General features: G+C 37.0%; 1 protein-coding gene across 14 annotated transcripts in view; it reads left to right on the forward strand.

Moving 5' to 3' along the window:
• Positions 1-17,752, forward strand: part of B3GALT1 (beta-1,3-galactosyltransferase 1) — a 173,119-nt gene that overhangs the window by 112,016 nt on the left and 43,351 nt on the right. For 13 of the 14 annotated variants that reach the window (XM_038143056.1, XM_038143058.1, XM_038143050.1 and 10 more), the window contains one exon: positions 12,556-12,659. The gene's annotated coding sequence lies outside the window, so the exon portion shown is untranslated. Of the gene's footprint in view, positions 1-12,555; positions 12,660-12,805; positions 12,858-17,752 lie in introns of all 14 variants that reach the window. The other variant, XM_038143061.1, reaches the window with a different exon arrangement.

Genomic DNA, 17,752 nt, shown 5'->3' on the forward strand with positions numbered 1-17,752 from the left:
GTAATGATCAAAGTTCATCTAAGGAGAAGGATTTCACCACAGCTGGACATCCTCCCCCCTTCTCCCCTGGCTGGCAGTTGCTATGTGGCTTCTCAGCTGCAAAGTACCATCGAGTTCCCCTCCCTGCAAGGATTTCAGCAGAACCTGACCACAGTGCCCCCACTCTGCTCCACCTTCCATTTCATCCCCTCTAGCAGATGCTATGGTTGCACACTGGGGGTGTGGGGATCATCGTGGAGTAGGTCTCGAGCATGCCCACCACACTGCATCCAGGGAGCAACAACTGTATTTTACCCTGTGATTTCCATACTGTTAAAACTTCTGTTAGAATGTGAATATAACTTCTCCGTTTCCTGTCATTTTACAACCAGCCATCTTTCCACACTGCCATTTAAAGAATAAAAGAAAACTCTTCATTGTGCCTAACACATGTAGGTTCTCTAGTCTTTGCTTCCTACTGATACTTAATGTTTAGAACAACCTCTGTACTTATTTACTGTAATCCTTTTCCCTGGTGACCTACGGATGCAATAATCAGGCATCGGAGATGACAAAAGCAATACGAGGTATTGATTATTTCCTTAAAAAAAAAAAGGTAACTTTTTGAAGTCTTTTCACCCATGCACTGTGCCCACCTATTAATATCAAAAATGCCAGGTTCTGGGGCCACAGGGCTCAGTTTACTCACACAGTACCAAATACTCTGTTCATGACCATGGTCATACCTCCCTGCATTGCAGTTCATAATGAAGTGTAGGGTGCAGCCTTATTCCCAAGTCTTGTGGGACAACTTAGAAGATTAATTAGATGTATATTATGAAGATTTCCAAATACCAAAACACACACAAAACTGAATTTCTCATTTTTATCTCATGGACCAGCTTTCAATTTGATCACAGCTGACCACATATTCATATTCTCCCAATGACAAGGCATAAAAGTCTTCATTTTGTTCTTGATACTCATTTCCCTGAAGTTTAATTTAGGTTAATATACTATTTTGTGTATCTGGTTTTATGTCCCTGAATGTACTGTTCTGTTCAGAAAAACAAACCAAACAACAGCAGCAGCATTCTGCCTTTGGATTTGTCCAATGTCTGATCTCCATCCTTTTCTATTTTATACATAAAAACTGAGTGAGATAGCTCAGTTTTGCTGCCACAAAGACAGATTCCATCTAAGTTTGGAGAAGACAAAATGTTAATCCTGACCTGAACTAACAGTCTTTGTAACTAACCACACAAATAGACAGGATTTAGGATGTTAATTAGGTGTCATACTGCAACACTTAACTTGTAATTCCACATTCAATGGATTTCTGAGAAAAGCTGGCTTAAGAAAGTCCTGCCTTTCCTTTGAAGCATCATAAATTCTTGTGAAATTCTGCTATAAACTATGTCATGAACTGATCCAGGTTAAGAGTAACTCTCCAGAAAAAAACTCTTTTCCCAAGTTAGCCTTCATCAGTATTGTATACATTGCAACAATACAGTTGGGAGAGCTGTCCTTTGCCACATTAGGGCAGGACCACCTGGTCATTGGTGGTTAAACAGTCTCAGCAGCAGAGCCCTCCATATTGAGACTTTTAGCCCCAGAGCACGGGCTTCTCCATTTTTCCACCTTGTAAAAGAAGCTCTTGGCTCTGTATTTCAAAATTTTCAAAAGTTAGCTGCTTACATGAGAAGAGGGGGAAAAAAAAAAAAAAGTCAATTTACTCAGAAATTTCCAGCTTCTATCATCAAATGACTTTTTTAGTAAAGATGTCTTGAAGATATCACCAGGTAAGAATTCTGAAATGTGTCATTAGGTCAGTCCAGTGTATCTCAATGTGGACCTGCAATACCGATATAAATTTAAAACAAAAATGGCATGGGCTGCTCTTCATGCAGATCCCAAGCATAAGTATTATGCATGTGACTGGAGTATGTCACATGAAGTAAAAATGCCAATGGGGATTTTAAGCTAAACTCTAGAACAAAGATTATGAGAAAGATTTCTGTATTACCCTAATAAAATGGCTTCTTCTATGGGCCTAAGATTGAAAATTAAACATGTCTTGCTGACTCCTACTCATCTGTGAAATATCAAGAGTCAGCACTTTATAACTTTAAAAGAAAAATCTTGTCACTGCAGTGCACAGAAAAGATAAGATTCAGAGGATGAAACAGCTGTGTAGAGAATGACCTTGATGTTTGTAATCCCACTTTGCTACAGAAATGAAAGAAGGTCTAGGTCTGAAGAAAGTAGAGCGAAGACCCGAATTTCTTTAAGTTTTGCCACTGCTTCCTGCCACTGCAATCAAAACTGCTGTGTATTCTGGAAACACAGACTGGCACACAAAGGGTTAGTTTTGCAGAAGCTTTAAGAACTCAGAGGTACAAGTGAAGTGAATTGACTTGCTCGTAATAAGAACTCTAGCTCTGGAGAAATATTAAAAATTGTGTTATTTTAGAAAGTAGGTAATGAGTATTTCATATTAGTCACTCAAACTGGTCTGTGCTTTGAGGATATATTATTGTACCACAGTACCATGCTGTAAAGCAGAAATAATAGTAAATACTCATTCCACAAGAATATTATAAAATGTAGATACTAACATTTGCAGTTTTTATGGAGCCCATCAGTCTTATGATAAAATCAACAGTGTAATATTCAGAGAAGGATTGAAATGCTGCAGTGAGTCCAACGGCCACAAACCAAATGAAGCTCATTTTTAAATGACATATTTGCAAAATGTCGGTTAAATCAGTACTGTCCATCTTGTGACCTGAATGAGGCAGGCAGGGAAAGAGTTGGAGAAGAATAGTGTGCTCTCACATAATTAACGTCTGTATCATAATGCAACACATTTCAGCCCAAATACTTTAAAAGTTTGGCTAAGCTCCTAGCAACTGAATGAAAACTGTTACAATGAGAAGTTCTGGGAACTGTAAATACAGCCTTGTTTCCTGCCTTAGATCTAACACACATTTATTACAAAAATCCTCAAAAACTAATGAAACACTTTGCAAACTAACACAAGACCAATTTCAAATAGCATTCCAATGGCGGAAGATCAAATTTTTCAAAAGGCTTTGTTTATATTTTAAGAATTTTGAAAAAGAAATTCTCTTTCAAATAAGAGCTACTTTGTTATTTTCTATCTAAGACAAAAATTAGGAATGAAAAAAAAAATTAACAAGATCTGTTCATGATTTGGGTCTATTATAATCACTCAGATGATGACCTCAGAGTCAGTGTGGTTCAATTAATATTTAAGTGCATGTACTATAGCTATATTTAGTTACAATCCCAGATTCCTATCTATTATCCAACAGATGATTGCTACTATTTGGCATTCAAACAACTTTCAAAAAACAGGAAGCGCAAAACTCACTAAGAATAACAATTAGTGACACAGCACTCTGTTGCACAAAATAGGCCTACAGTAAATAGTAGATCTCATAAAGACACACACACAAACTTAGTCATCAAGGTACTGAAGTATTAAAGCACAAGCAGGCCCTAAACTCAGGTGAGTTTGGTTTTGTATTTTCTCTTTGTTTAGATTAAAAGTTTGCAGATTAAAAGTTTGTGTGGTAGTGCCCATGAGACCCTAATATCACAGATAAATCTGAAGACTCAGAACCCTCAGATCTATGTTTCTGAGGGTAAAGCTGAGCATTGCATCCATATCAATGCTATACAATATACTGTACGCTGCCAGGCTTTGCAATACTCTGTGTTACTGCCCCCATTGGTAATACTGAAGAATGCCATTAATTCAATTGATATCAAAAATATCAAAAACAGCCACAGTGACATCTGCAATTAAAAACTCATTCTGCATTTGAGCTGTTCTTGCCTGCAAGTTAACAGGATTTTGCCTAACATCTGAAAAAGGGAATAAAAAAGGACAAATACACAAGAAGCAATCTGGTGCCCCTAAATATCTGATGGTTACAATTTGAGGGCATGTTGACTTACCTTGCCACTGAGAATTTGTTCATTGTCTTTTTCTACATCCTCTCATATGATAAATTTTTTTAATATTGGCACATTTACATTTTAAAACTACCCAGAGATACATCTTTACTTATATATATTGCTAAATGAGAATAAAATTCAAACTGAAATGTATCAGCTATTTCTGCTGACACCCAAAGTAGGTACTCCTTTCCTTACTTCTCTGTAACTCTTTACTTGGATTTATAAATCCTGTCACTTTTATTGGTGTAACAGACCACACTGTCACCATAATTTGTTTTTCTTAAAAATCTCACAATACTTACAAGGTATTTTTCTTAGGTTTACAGATCCTTCAATCAAACATATTTACAAGCAAGTCAATCTCTTCTGGTTGCAAATTAAAAGTGAACCCCTTTTAGGGGTTGCAGGACTTACAGATTACTTTTCTAAGGCCAAAATACTTAAAGTTATAAAAAACCTGAATGATTAAGCACCATTAACAGGGATTGACAGAACAGTCTACAACAATAACCTGAAGCATTAAATTACTTATACAGAGATTTCAAAGGCTCTGCTCAACTTCCTGTTCTGTTTCACAGATGAGAGATCTAGCTAAGATGATCTTAAGTCAAGAACTGGACAAATCATGGAATGATAGAGTATGAGAAATAGGAGTATCACCAGTAAGGGAGCCAAGCGAGCAAAACCCAGAGCAAGACTGCACTGCAAGTGGGAGCTCAAGAGTAAGAGCAGGAATCAGGGGCTAAAGATCAGGTATGATATCCAAGGCACAAGGACAAGGAGTAACATGCCGTGTGAGTAAAACAAAAGCAACCTGCTGAGTGTCCCAAAGCAATGACTGCAATTTGCTCCGATGGGTAGGCAGCTATCAGTCAGTCTGACACCAGTCTTCAATCCTGGGAGACCAGCTCCATGCAGGTCACCTCTGTAGTTTAGTATTTAAAAAAGAATACATGCATCTCCATTTGAATTTTATAAACATAGGACAATTTCCATGTACAAGTATAACATGAACACTCAAAAATATCTCAGATACTGGCATGTAGTAAGAGGCCTGATTAGGTTAGTGAGAGCTTTGAGTTTAGAGTGATCTCAGCCCACCATTGTTTTCTCAGTCTTCAGCCTTGTCTTCACTTCAGAGACAGATTTTAGTCAGATCTAGACTTTCTCCCTATATTGCTTGAAAGAAGCAGTATTGTGCATGTGTGAAAGTAAATATGTGGCTGTTTATTTTACATACCATAGCAGAGAAACTGTCTGCAATGTGTGTGTGAACCCATCAGCACAGAGGTAGAAGAGGTATGGCACTTCATCTGCAGTTGAAAATTCTATCAATTGACAGAAAAGGGGCAGAGTGACATGGGAAATGCAGACAGGCAATACGTATAAAGAGACAGACAGTAAGTATACCTGGAAAAAAGGATATGAAATACATTTGATACAGGTGAAAGATGTCAGCTTATTGCTTTCTATTTATAGACCTGCAAAGAAGCATACAGTGTTTTGCCATACAAAAATTAAATTGATGCAGATGGCTCAAGAAGTAGGCATGTGAAATCAGAATTGATATGGAAAGAGAAGAAGAATGAGTTAAACTATTGTGGAATAGGAACTGCTTTATCCCCTGGTCATCACAATAAAAAAATGCAATTAAATATTCTGAAGAAATATCCAGTGTCTTGCTAATGAGACTTAAAGTGCCATTATACAATGTAAGGTGCTCAGACAGGAATTACTGATAAGCAGATAAGTCTTGGGGGAAAAAAAAAAAGGTGCCAGACTAGAAAATACATAATAGTAAAAGCCACACATGGACATCTCTGAGAAAGAGGTCTTATACCCTAAGCAGAAACTATTTCCTGGAAGGATGTCATGTCAAAGACCAGCCTTTTCTATAAACTACAGAAAAGATAAAATGCAAACAGAACTTCTTATGAAGAAACACTAGTTAATTTCTGCTCCCAAAATACACCCCAAAGATAGCAGAATCCAGAAACATTATCTCAGAATATATCTTTCCTGTTTGTACACACTTAATTGTTCTGTATGATGCAAAAATATTTTACTTACTTCATTAATACTTGAATTTTATGAAGGAATTGAATGTTTTAAGGATTCAAAGATTCGGGAGCTGTTGAAAGGACTGAGATCCAAATCTAGAATAATACTCAGCTAGCATAGTATCTCACATTCACACCCCAAAATTATGATTACCCAACATGCACATGCTCTTTGGGTTGCCACCACCTATGATCTTTGTAGCGAGGAAGTAAGTTCTGTGAAGACTGAGGTAAGAAAATGAATATGGTAATTTTCTGTGAAGTTAATTATAGCAAAATTACTTGTTTATTTTGGGTTTTTGTAAAATTATCACAAGGTTTGTATAAGCATAATGGATACATGTATTGTGTCTATAAATTCTCATTCATACAGGATAAACCACTGTAGCAATGCTTTGAAGTTAACAAGCCTTCCCAGTTCATTACAGATAAAAATATTGAGTTCCACCTTCAGTATGAAACTAATAACTGCTAGCGGTGTAAACAAGCTTTGAGTTTAATTTCTGGTACCACAGAAGCAGCAACAGCAATTTCTTTTCATGTATTTGAGATATATACAGACAGGCAGCAAACACCAACTCTTCAAAAACTCCACAAAATGTTTTTAATTACTTTCCTAAATTTTTTTAAATGCAGACTTAGACAGTAACACATGGCAAAGATTATTTTTACTTCCAGCACAGTGAAACAGTAATGGTTTCTTATTTCGCACTTGATAGGATGAGCATTATTTACAACTCTAAACAATCCTGAATTTTTCAAGTCTCTGACTCTATTTCACAAAACAGCAAAATGATGTTTTAGACGGGATGCATAAGAGAATAAATACTTTCAGAAAACAGATAACTTGACAATATTTCTAATAGGAACATTTTCACCTGAAAGAAACAACAAAATGTATTTTCCCAAAGGACAAGGAGTTACTTTCTAGCTAGTTTTCTTCTTATAGAATCACAAAAAAACTCCCAAAACTTTAAGATAGTCAAGTCTAACCATCAACCTATCAGTGCCAAGTTCACCACTAAACCTTGTCCTTAAGTGCCACATCTACATACGTCCATGGATGGTGACTCAACCACTTAAGTGGACAGTCTGTTCCACTGATAACTCTTTCAGCGAAGAATTTTTTCTTCATATCCAATCTAAACCTCCCACAGCACAACTTCAGATCGTTTCCTCTTTTAATCAGCACCAATTAAACACAAATTCTGATGTTCTGCATCACACACCTTCCTCATAACTAAAAATGTGTCAAACACTTCCCATTTGCTGCTGTCATTTAACATAAAAATTTATGAAGTGTCTCTGAGAATAGCTCACTAGATCACATTTACATGGATATCTCAGTCTGCACGGGCTAAGTAGGACTGAATTAATGAATGTACTGTTGCTTCACATACCAAAAGCGTGGCTAAAGGGATAATCTGCAAATGCAGAAGCAGGGACTGGGAAACACACTGGCTGCAGTCACTGATGACTCCCTCCTCTGCAGTCTCAAGAAGCTAATCTTGCTCAGGTCAGGGTGCTTGATCCATGTTACTGGGAATGACTCAGGACACAAGCAATTAGACAGCCTGTGTCCACACTTCAGGTTTTCTTTCTCCTCTGTCCCAGTTCCCAGAAATGCTGTGATTGTGAAAGGCACAGTGCGACACCATAAGAGACTTACATCTTCTGTACACAAACACAGCCTGGGTGGCAGCAACACATCAAAAGCTTTCCCTTGGGCATACACTAGGATTATCAACAGGGAGGACTACTTCTGGATTAAAGCTTTGGCCCACTGTCAGCTGTGGCAAAACTCCCACGGAAGTCAGCAGAGCCAGGATTTCATGTCTGTTGCAGCAATTTTGACTCCCTCCCTATTCTGCCTTGGGACTTCCAGCCAGCACAAAAAGGGTCTTAACAGTGCCAGAAGCTTTTGCATCATAAACTGCAGGCAGAAGCCCTGAAACCCTTCATATAAGACACCAAATACTCATCAGCCATTTAAGAAATTTAAGACACTGCCAAGCTCCAGGGGATTCAAATCTGCATACACAAGTATGGTGTTTCATATTGGCACACCATGCTCAAACAACCTTGTCCTGTTAAAGTGCTGTATTTCTTTTTCTTTTTATGAAAGTGTTATGGCAGAAGATTCGTGTTTTGACTGAACACAGAGCAAGAAGCAACCTAAATTATATACTCAATACAAATACCATGCAATAATGATGAAAGAACTGTAAAATGACTGCAACAAAAGCAGACACTTCATGAAGTAAAGTCTCCTCTAAATTCAGTATGTCTAGGCAATACAGAGAAAATGGAAATGCATTAAGAAAAGATGAAAATGTAGATCAGACTGGCCAAAAGTCTTAATGACACTGTAAAATATTATGATAAGTCTCTGTTTAAAATATTCTCAGCCTTTGTCACTGCATATAAAACAGACAAACTTAGCAAGATGTCAGAAACATAACTGTAAGTCAAACTGGCATGGAATTACAGTGCTCAACAAACAAAAATAGCCATTTATAAGTCCCTGACCTGTGACAAATTTTTGCTGACTTCAGCACAAAGCAAAAATAACTCAAATAATTGTGGGCTGCAGGATTATACATAATAAGCACTGTTCTGTCTTCAGTCTAAGTTACTTTATACCATTATTTACACTTTCCTTCATCACACTCCTGTTTGTCTAAGTTTATTCTTCATTGTCTGGAGCAAACAACCTCCTCTCAGCTTGTCCCTACATTCACTCAAGCCCACACCAAGTGATCTAAACTAAACTTAGCCATGGCTTAAAAATTTTAAAACTTGTCTCAAGCCTTCATATCTCCATATTTCCTCTCATAAAGAAGTTGAAATCTCAATAATCTCAACATGAACAATCAGTGTCAGGAGAAAAAGTGCTTGCCTGGGGCTTTATTTTTTTTTCCAAATACTTTAGAATAAGTAACTAAGAATGGTAAGTGAGAATCCCAAAGTTGCAACAGAAATGGTGTTAACACCAAGAAATACATTTAACTTTAAGTTTCATTTTTACTTAACAGTGAAGTAACAAAGCAGAACCAGACTAGAGTATTTTATTTGAAAGTTTTTTCATTAGCTCAAAGTGATACCTACAGCTTAAATATAAAATTCTAGTTTCATATACAGAATTGAATCTGCTGTTTGGTTAACTTACTAACTAGTCCCTTGGACTAATTCACACATATTGCATACACAATGTTGAGAACACATTTTTTTCAACTGCTGGATCACCTGATAAAGCTTAACCGAATTAAAAATGATTGAATGCCTGACAAAAATACAGGAAGAAACTCTTTGGGAAGAGTAATTCCCTATATGGGAATTGTGCTGGACACTGAACTCTTGACAGATGCTCCAAAATCAGTGAATACTGGGCATTTATTCCCATTTGTACTTGCAAGAAGACTGTGATCTTTCTTTTGCCATGTGTGCCCCACAGTGGTTTCACAGCTACCTTATATTACCTTAACAAATTAAAGCATATGGACCCTCCCTGGGCAGGACAGTGTAACCAAACCCACAGGGGTGGGAGCTCCAAGAAACATTTAAACCAGCACTCCATCTTTCATAGCGGGTAGGATTCTAACAAGACCAAGCACTTGAGTTTTGACTACTTCAGAGAGTTTTCCTCTGCTGCAACTTAGATTAGTCTGAGTCATTGGGTAACAGTCTTCAGCACATAACAGCTGAGGTCTACCAGGAGGGTCTTTGAAAGAGCCCTCTTTCTCTGCAGTACATACACATTCTTACAGTCTATATGTCAGGGCAAGAAGCCCCAGATTTTGCCATCAGCAAGAGCACTGTGCAAGATTGCTGTCTTTTCTAAAAGCATTCCCTCCAGGGAATTCAAAATGATCAGGCAGTTTCAGAAATGGCAATCTCAGCCTGGGCTGAATACAAATCAAATACATAAATGAAATTGCACATCACTTCTACTTACTGATGAGAAGTATTGACAGCAGCCTTTTCCCTTTCCCAGGATTCTTTGAGTCTAATTTTCTACATCAAAATAATTACACTGCTCTTCCACACTGGTATCAAGATGCTCCTGACCCGACCCACTGCCAGATTTCAATGGGCTGAAGGGTTATCTATTAGAGCAGACTCATTAGTGGCCATTATGTTTAATAGTAATTTAACAGTCACTACTTTGTGTATTGTGAGGATGTTTGTTTTCAAAAGATTTATAGCAAATTGTAAATACAAGTCTGAGTTTAATTCATAAAGCAATTCTATGCTTTTAGAATGAATAAGTTATAATTCCTTTCTATCTTTAGATAGAATAAGTTATAATTCCTTTCTATCTTATATTCCTTTCTATCTTTAAACTACAAAAACCAGAAATAATTTCTCACTCTTTTGACCCTGGTCAAGATTTGAAACCATTCTCTTTTGGATGCAGAGCTTAAAAATGCTGTGTAGTTTACAGTTTATCTCCTACTTGCTTAAAGGAAATATTTCATACTCATTTGAAATTCAGACTGCAAAGTGATTGGTGGGGGAGCAGAAGCAGCTCGATTACTATGGAGAGGCAGAATTTCGTAAGAAGCCTCACTGAAAAAAAATAATGACAAACTGTGTTTTTGAGTCTCAACTCAAAAAAATTTAAGAAAATCTAGTATATTTGAATCTGCATTAATACAGCCATTCTGAAAATGGATTGAAATTGTTAATATTTCTTAATTGAAGGAAACCAACCACTGATTTCTCTTCCACTTCAGTTACGAAATGAAGGCAAACCATCTTGCCTCCTTTTCATCCCATCACACTGCTTCTGAACTATTTGCCCAATTCATAGGCAACATCGCAATCCAATAGAAATTTGCTTAACAGTGTGAGAAGATGATGCATTTCAAACACAGTTGTTGATGGCTGTAGTCCAGCCTCAGCATGGGTAACTGCTGGCACTACGATGCTCACCTTGAATGAGACAGTATTGGGAAGGTAATCTACAAACAGCTAAAAAAGGTTAAAAACTTCAGGGTTGACCACATTAGGCTCTAAATTGCATTAAATAGATTGAGGACCAGAGCCTAACCAATCTTTTTACATGTGATCGGAAAATACTGTATTTCAGTTATGTTGTGTTACAAAAAGTAGTGATTCTAACCCCTAATATTTTTTATAATTAAAATATTTAAATAATTAGAAAATGAAGCAGTATATTTTTTTCAAATGTGATTTTTAATTCAAACTACTCTTAGGAAAATTTAAAACAAACTGTGATAAAAATGTCACAGAAAACCAATTCCAAGATACTGAAGTTACATACCTTTTCATACTTCTGCCTCTGTTGCACCAAAATATAGTGGCAACTTCATACAGTGCCTCTAGGCATAAAGCTCCCTGATATAAATTCAACAAGAGAGCAAGTGCACATTCCAACCTGAATTTCTGCATTTCTCTCATATTTCTAATACAAGGGTGATTTCTATTTGCATTTTACAATTTTACAAGTCCGCTAATTGCAAGGCATTCTAAAATAAATGCAAATTTTCTGGACGGCCACCATCCAATTTCTAATGGACAGGTGCTCATATAAAAATTCAACAGGATCAGTGACAAGCTAGCAGTAACTAAATGGGCAAGGGTCAAGAGAAATGACTTGACTCTCAGCTGAACTTCCTGTTTAAGCACAGGAATAATCAAATCAGGTCAAGGTCAAGTATGTGACAGAGCAGCTGTGCCATGCAGCAAATTAGGGCTGCTGGTGTATCAATATATACAGTAATAGTGTTTTGATTTTCTCAACCACCATTTCATGTCCTGCAATACAAAGCTGCTGCAGGAGAAGGAAAGTGGCCTCCTGCACTCTTAGCTTTGCTTCTGGGCTCTGTAGGTTCAGCTGCCTCACAGGCTGCTTGAAGTCTTGAGGCAGAGCAGTCCACCATCACTCACTGCAGCACTTCAGTAGCCCACTTCTTGTCCACAAGGAAAACATGAAAGCTATCCAACATAGTACCTGATAAGCAACTAATCCTCCCCCCACAGGATGAGAGATGTTTAAATCTCCCTGGAAGAACGAAATGACTGGACTGGGGGTGACATTCCTATCCACAGAAACTTATGCTCAGATGTAGCTCACTTGGGACCCGAATTAACTACCACAAATAGATGCTTTCGACATACAATGATTCTGGGCCCTGTAGTGCTTTGGCTTAATAATTTATGATTTTCCTTCTTCGGTAAATGAAAATAAATTGATTTATGGCAGTAAATGCACAGGTACTGAAAAGGCAGCTGTAGTTTTTTGATACCCATCTGTCCTCCTCTTACTCCATCTGTTTCCTTCACTCATTGCACTGGAATTCAGCTTCACAAAATGCAGTCCAAACTCTTTCATGCAGTACAGTGTAAGTTACCTAGTTACCCAGCTAAAAGACATTTTCAAAATAAATCACTCTCCTCGTATTCTGTAGAAGGCAACAGACATGGATTTTGTGGTTAATATACGTCTGAATGTTTTTTTCAACAAAATATGCAACTGTCAGTAAATTTCCTCTGATTTCAGATGGTAAACTTGGAAATAATACCATAAAGGCTCATTATTTTAAACAACTATTGATTACACCCTGGGGATTTTCACCAATTCCACTTGATACTGCTTTTAAAATGGTAAGTACCTACATAATTCTATGATTTATAGACTGCTTCAATTTTATAGATAATATACCAGTAAAAATGCACACTAATATAAAATGTCATTTGATTATATAGCTTTTATTAAACTGTGTTGACTGACTTTTTTCATTCTTCAACAGTTCTTTGGCCTGTTAATGATTAAAGATTTGGATTTCACTTTTTACACTAAATGTAAGTGTTTAACAGGAAAAGAAAATCTAAGAAAGCACTTCCTCCTTATAATCCAAAATGGAACCTAAAATATAAAGGCTGAAATGAATTTACTGGAAATTTTGCATAGCACAAATACAAAAGCCACTACTAAAACCTGTTTGTTCTACAGGAAACTATAAGCAAAGGCTATTTCCATGATTATCCCATCTTTAAGGCAGTGTGGTACACGAGGTCAGTCAAAGGTCAAGAAGGGAGGTTGCTGTTACTTATATTAAAGAGTGAGCCCTTTTATAGAGTATCTCAGTGTTCATGGTGTCCTTCATTTCCACACTAATGTGGTATCTTGAATGTACAAAATATATGATACTTTGGTTTATGCATTTACCACTTCATTATTGACATCACATTAAAAGGGAATTTTAAAAGGGAAGTTAAATTTCCTTTGCACTACAAAGGTCTTTTAACTGATACTGAATTGATACAGAATAGAATATTCAATACTAGCATACAAAATACAGTGCACAGGAAGACACATTTAAACACACAACTTTGTGATCTGGGTGATACTAACTCCATTTCTAATTACTTTTTTTTTTTTTAATTCCACACATTATTTTACTAAAAATTCAGTAGCACCAACTGCCTGAAAATTTTTTTGAGTCAAAAGCAATAAACTACATAACCTCTTGAGATACAGAAATGTTTATAATATAAGGAAACTTGAAAATATGTGATAAGAATTTAGGTTGAAAATAAACTGTTTTTCCAAGTTGAAAAATAGAAACAAATTATGGTAATAGTACTTTGATAGTACTTTGTAAAAGAGAACTTTCATATTACAGATCCATTATCACAATGTAGGTGACTGAAAAATGAGGATTGCAATTCTTTCAATCTTCATGTATCTTCAAATATCTAAAAGTAAATTCTTCCTTTCTGTGGTAGAGTTTGAAGTACTTACAAATGAAAGCAAAGAACTAAACTGCTGTTATTAACCATATAGGAAAATATTAAGTCTGTACACCTCCTGTGGTCTTTAAAAAGCATTAATAATTAAGCATTTGCATAAAGATAAAGCAATAAAATACACGCAAAAAAAATCTTTTAGACATCTGCATGCTACTTATCTCAATCTCTTCCATAAATAGAAACTAATTATAGAGAGACTGAAACCAAGACAATGCCCTAGAAAGAGGCAACCTTTTTTAAATATACTCAAAATGGTCTGAGTAAATCTGTATCATACAGATCCATATTTAACACACAGATCTTTTTTGGTCTAATCTTCCTCCTTTTACAAGCAACAGTTAAACTTCTACTAATTCCATTAAAAGCAGAATGAGCCTTGATGCATTCTTTCTCTAGTAAAATTACCTGCCCTGCGGAGTATCAATATTAACTGTGAATGGTAAAATTGTAAAGGCTCTAGTGAAAAAAAGCATTCAGCCCTTTAAATTAATGCCTGAGCTCTGACTTTTGAGTGAAGACAGAGATCAGCAAGTCAGCTGCTGCTCATGTTGCTTTCTTATTCATAACTGAAAAATCAGAGGCTTGGGGAGTACTTTGCAACCTAATCCATTCCTTCCCAGGAATTTTATGGAAGTTTTCTTTTAATATAATTTAAATCTCCCGCTTTCTTCTCCTGCTATAAATATAATTTCAGAAACAAGTTTGATCCAAGGCTAAATTTCAAAACCCAAAACTGAAACAATATAGGGGTCAGCAGTGAGGCTGAAATTTCAAATATGCTAAATCAATCCTGCCAAGGTGGGTGTTAAGGCTCCTCAGTTTCAAAGCGTACCTCAGCTGCTGTATTTGGACAGTAATGTTCCCCAGAGTCACTCCAGAAGTGCATATCAAGCTGTTTCTCAGAGCAAATAGCAGCTCTTTATATATCAGCAAAAGGAGGCTGGCAAAGGACGAAATAGAAGACCCTTCAGCCACTCAGAGCTGTAAAGAACCCTCAGAAGGGGTGCAACAGACCTGAGTCAGAAAAAATATCTTCTTTGCAAGCGGGGAGGAAGAGGTGGTTGGATGGTTTCAAGGAAGCCAGCCAAGTGTAATGTTGCATGCTGGATTTTACAAAATTAAGCACAACCACGGCCTTTATTTTTAGACACCTGTGCTAAAGGAAAGGAGATTAAGATGCCTGAAATGATTATTCTTCACAGGCGGGGTCACTCAGAAATCTGATCTGAATGACTGCAGACACTTGTAAACACTGATTCACCAGGATACAGCACTGAGCTATAACTCACACTTTTAGTGCTGCACAACAACCCAGCAGCCAAAAACCGTGTCCCATTAGAACAGTGTACAAAGCGACAATTTGCTGTGCTGCTTTACAAAAATCATAATGGGAAGAAATACCTTCAGGATTGCCCTAAAATACCATCTGTCCACAGAAAAAGGCAAAATACGTTAATTTACATACAACATTTTGCCAACCAGTAGCAGCAGTAAGCATTATGCCTTCCCCCTACCCTTTACCTTAAAAGGGACTATTCTAAATCACTTCAGGTTGGCATATACATTTTCTGTAACAAAAATAAACCAAAGCAACTGAATATGTAATAATGTGCAAAAAAGCAGAGCCTAGGGTGGAATAAACAACCCAGTGCACGTGTTCTGTTTGCAATATACTGCTACCCTGATGTGCAGAATATTTGCACAAATATAGGGAACTCTGAATGGCAGCAAGAGGCACTTGCAGCCTAGATCAGTCCTAGTGTGTGCCTTTAGAGAGTGATTTCACACCAGCTGGACTTCAACCTAAATAGCATTTACCTGAGTTTCAAATAAATCACTCATTCTTAGTCCTAACTTCCTGATTCAGTACAACAGTGCTACCACATTGGTCTGCCTTAAAGCAAGGGCAAAATGAATTATGTAACTAAGTCTAAGTGGATACACTGGGCATGGTAAAGGAGGAATGCAGATGATCATTTAAAGGTAAAGCTTTAAAATTAGATCACAAAAAAATGCATTTAAATAGTTACAGCAGCAATTACTTAATTTCGAACTACTCAACACTATGAGACCACAACCTGAAAATTTATTGTATGACTTTTGATTTGTAGACAGATGCTAAACTACCAGATTTCAGCTTCCGTTGGTTAACTGATCAGAATGTGGTTTTCATTCATTCTTGGTTTTAAACTTTGTTCTTAATGCAGAAAATCTGCATAATACCAAAATCTGAGACTCAAAGAGATGGATGAAACTTGATCTCAAAATAGCAGGGTTTGTTCAGTTTTTCGTATTTTTATAGTATTTGATTAACTAAAAACTTCACTTCAGAATTATAGTTCACTGACAAGTAACTTCATTACACAGTGATTGTCTGTGGTGTTTCACGTTGTTCCAGAAGGCTGATTTCAAAAACATACAAACCTTGGCGGGGGGGGGGGGGGGGGGGGGGGGAGGAGTGGCAAGAAGGAAACAAACTGAAATAACCTTAGCTTACATTACCAAAAGCAAAAGTCCCTGTTCAAGTTCAAACTAAATGGCATCTTGGAGGTGAGAACAGAACAGTAATCACATCAAGCAAGCTGTGTGAATTATTATTTGGAAAACCTGGCAAAGAAAAAGAGGAGAATACTCAAGGCAGGAGATGCAACAAGCCAGCTACTTGCATTAATTCAAAGAAAAAATGGAAGATGTTGACAATGTGTTTACACAGCCTTTTGAAACACAGGAAAATAAATTGGAAAAATTAAATAGGATTTATTAGTCAGAGGGATATGCTGTTTCTCTCTTTCCAACTTCTGCACCATCAAGTTAAACATTATCAGTAGGTCATTTTGTACCTTCTCCAAGTTATAAACAGCAGTCCAGTTGCCACAAGCATGGCAAAAGAGATGGCCACCTCGGCTCTGCCTGGTCTCTCTGCTACTGAATAATCTATTGCAATCGAGTTATTAAAGAATAAACCCATTACAGTTTTCATGACGGCAACTTGAGGAGAGACACTAAACTTGCAGTTATGTATGTATATATGGTGGGGTTAGCCTCCTGCAGAGGGCCACAGGTCTGGCATGAAATTGCTCTTCAGCTTGCTAGGCAAACAACATGCATTGATCTTCAGCTCAATGCCTCCACTGCAGAGCAAAGAGGTGACATTTCACCTTCACTTAAGCATCAGATCTCCTAGAAAGAAACTGTATTTCCTTGGTTTATTTATACAAGTTCAGAGGATGCTGATATCCATACATGCAAAACGAGCACTGAATGTTTTTACATATTAAGGAGAACTGCAGAAATGTCCAAAACAGAACGACAGATAGGCCCAGTTCTCAGTAAAGTCAAGGCTGCATATTCATCCATGATAACCACTGGTGGCACCTTGAAACACACCATGCTAATGGCCAGTCTGTTCCCTCCCTTGTTGTGCCAAAGCACTTATAGGTAACGTACAACTGGCTTGGTAGATTTGATCTCTTCTGGTCAGGCTAGTACTGCAACCTATTTTGGATTAATTCTTTGTCTGTTGGTTTTGTCCCTTCCTTTCAGATACTGTTCAGGTTTTGCTTGGGACACAGCCAGTTTTCTTCATAGCAGTCTGTGTTTTGAACTTGTGGCCAGAGCAGTGTTGACAGCATAAGGCCATCCCTGTTCATATATTACAATTTCATGGCATATATGTGGATGACTTTGACAATAAAAAAAAAAAAATAAAAAAAAAATAAAAAAGGAGGCTTAGGTTCTGATCTAGAGGGCACATTTTCAAAGCTTAAAACAAGAGGTACACTCAATCCTTTTAATGAATAATAGGATAAGTTTACACACCACTTACAAGTAGATTTCAAAAGGTTCCACATTTCAAATAAATTTAGGAAACAGATGAGATGAAATTTAAAAACATTAAAAAAAAACAACCCTAGCAACACATCAACCAGTGATTGATTATTCCT

This window comes from Motacilla alba, chromosome 7 (assembly GCF_015832195.1).
Source record: "Motacilla alba alba isolate MOTALB_02 chromosome 7, Motacilla_alba_V1.0_pri, whole genome shotgun sequence".
Taxonomy (NCBI): Eukaryota; Metazoa; Chordata; class Aves; order Passeriformes; family Motacillidae; genus Motacilla; species Motacilla alba.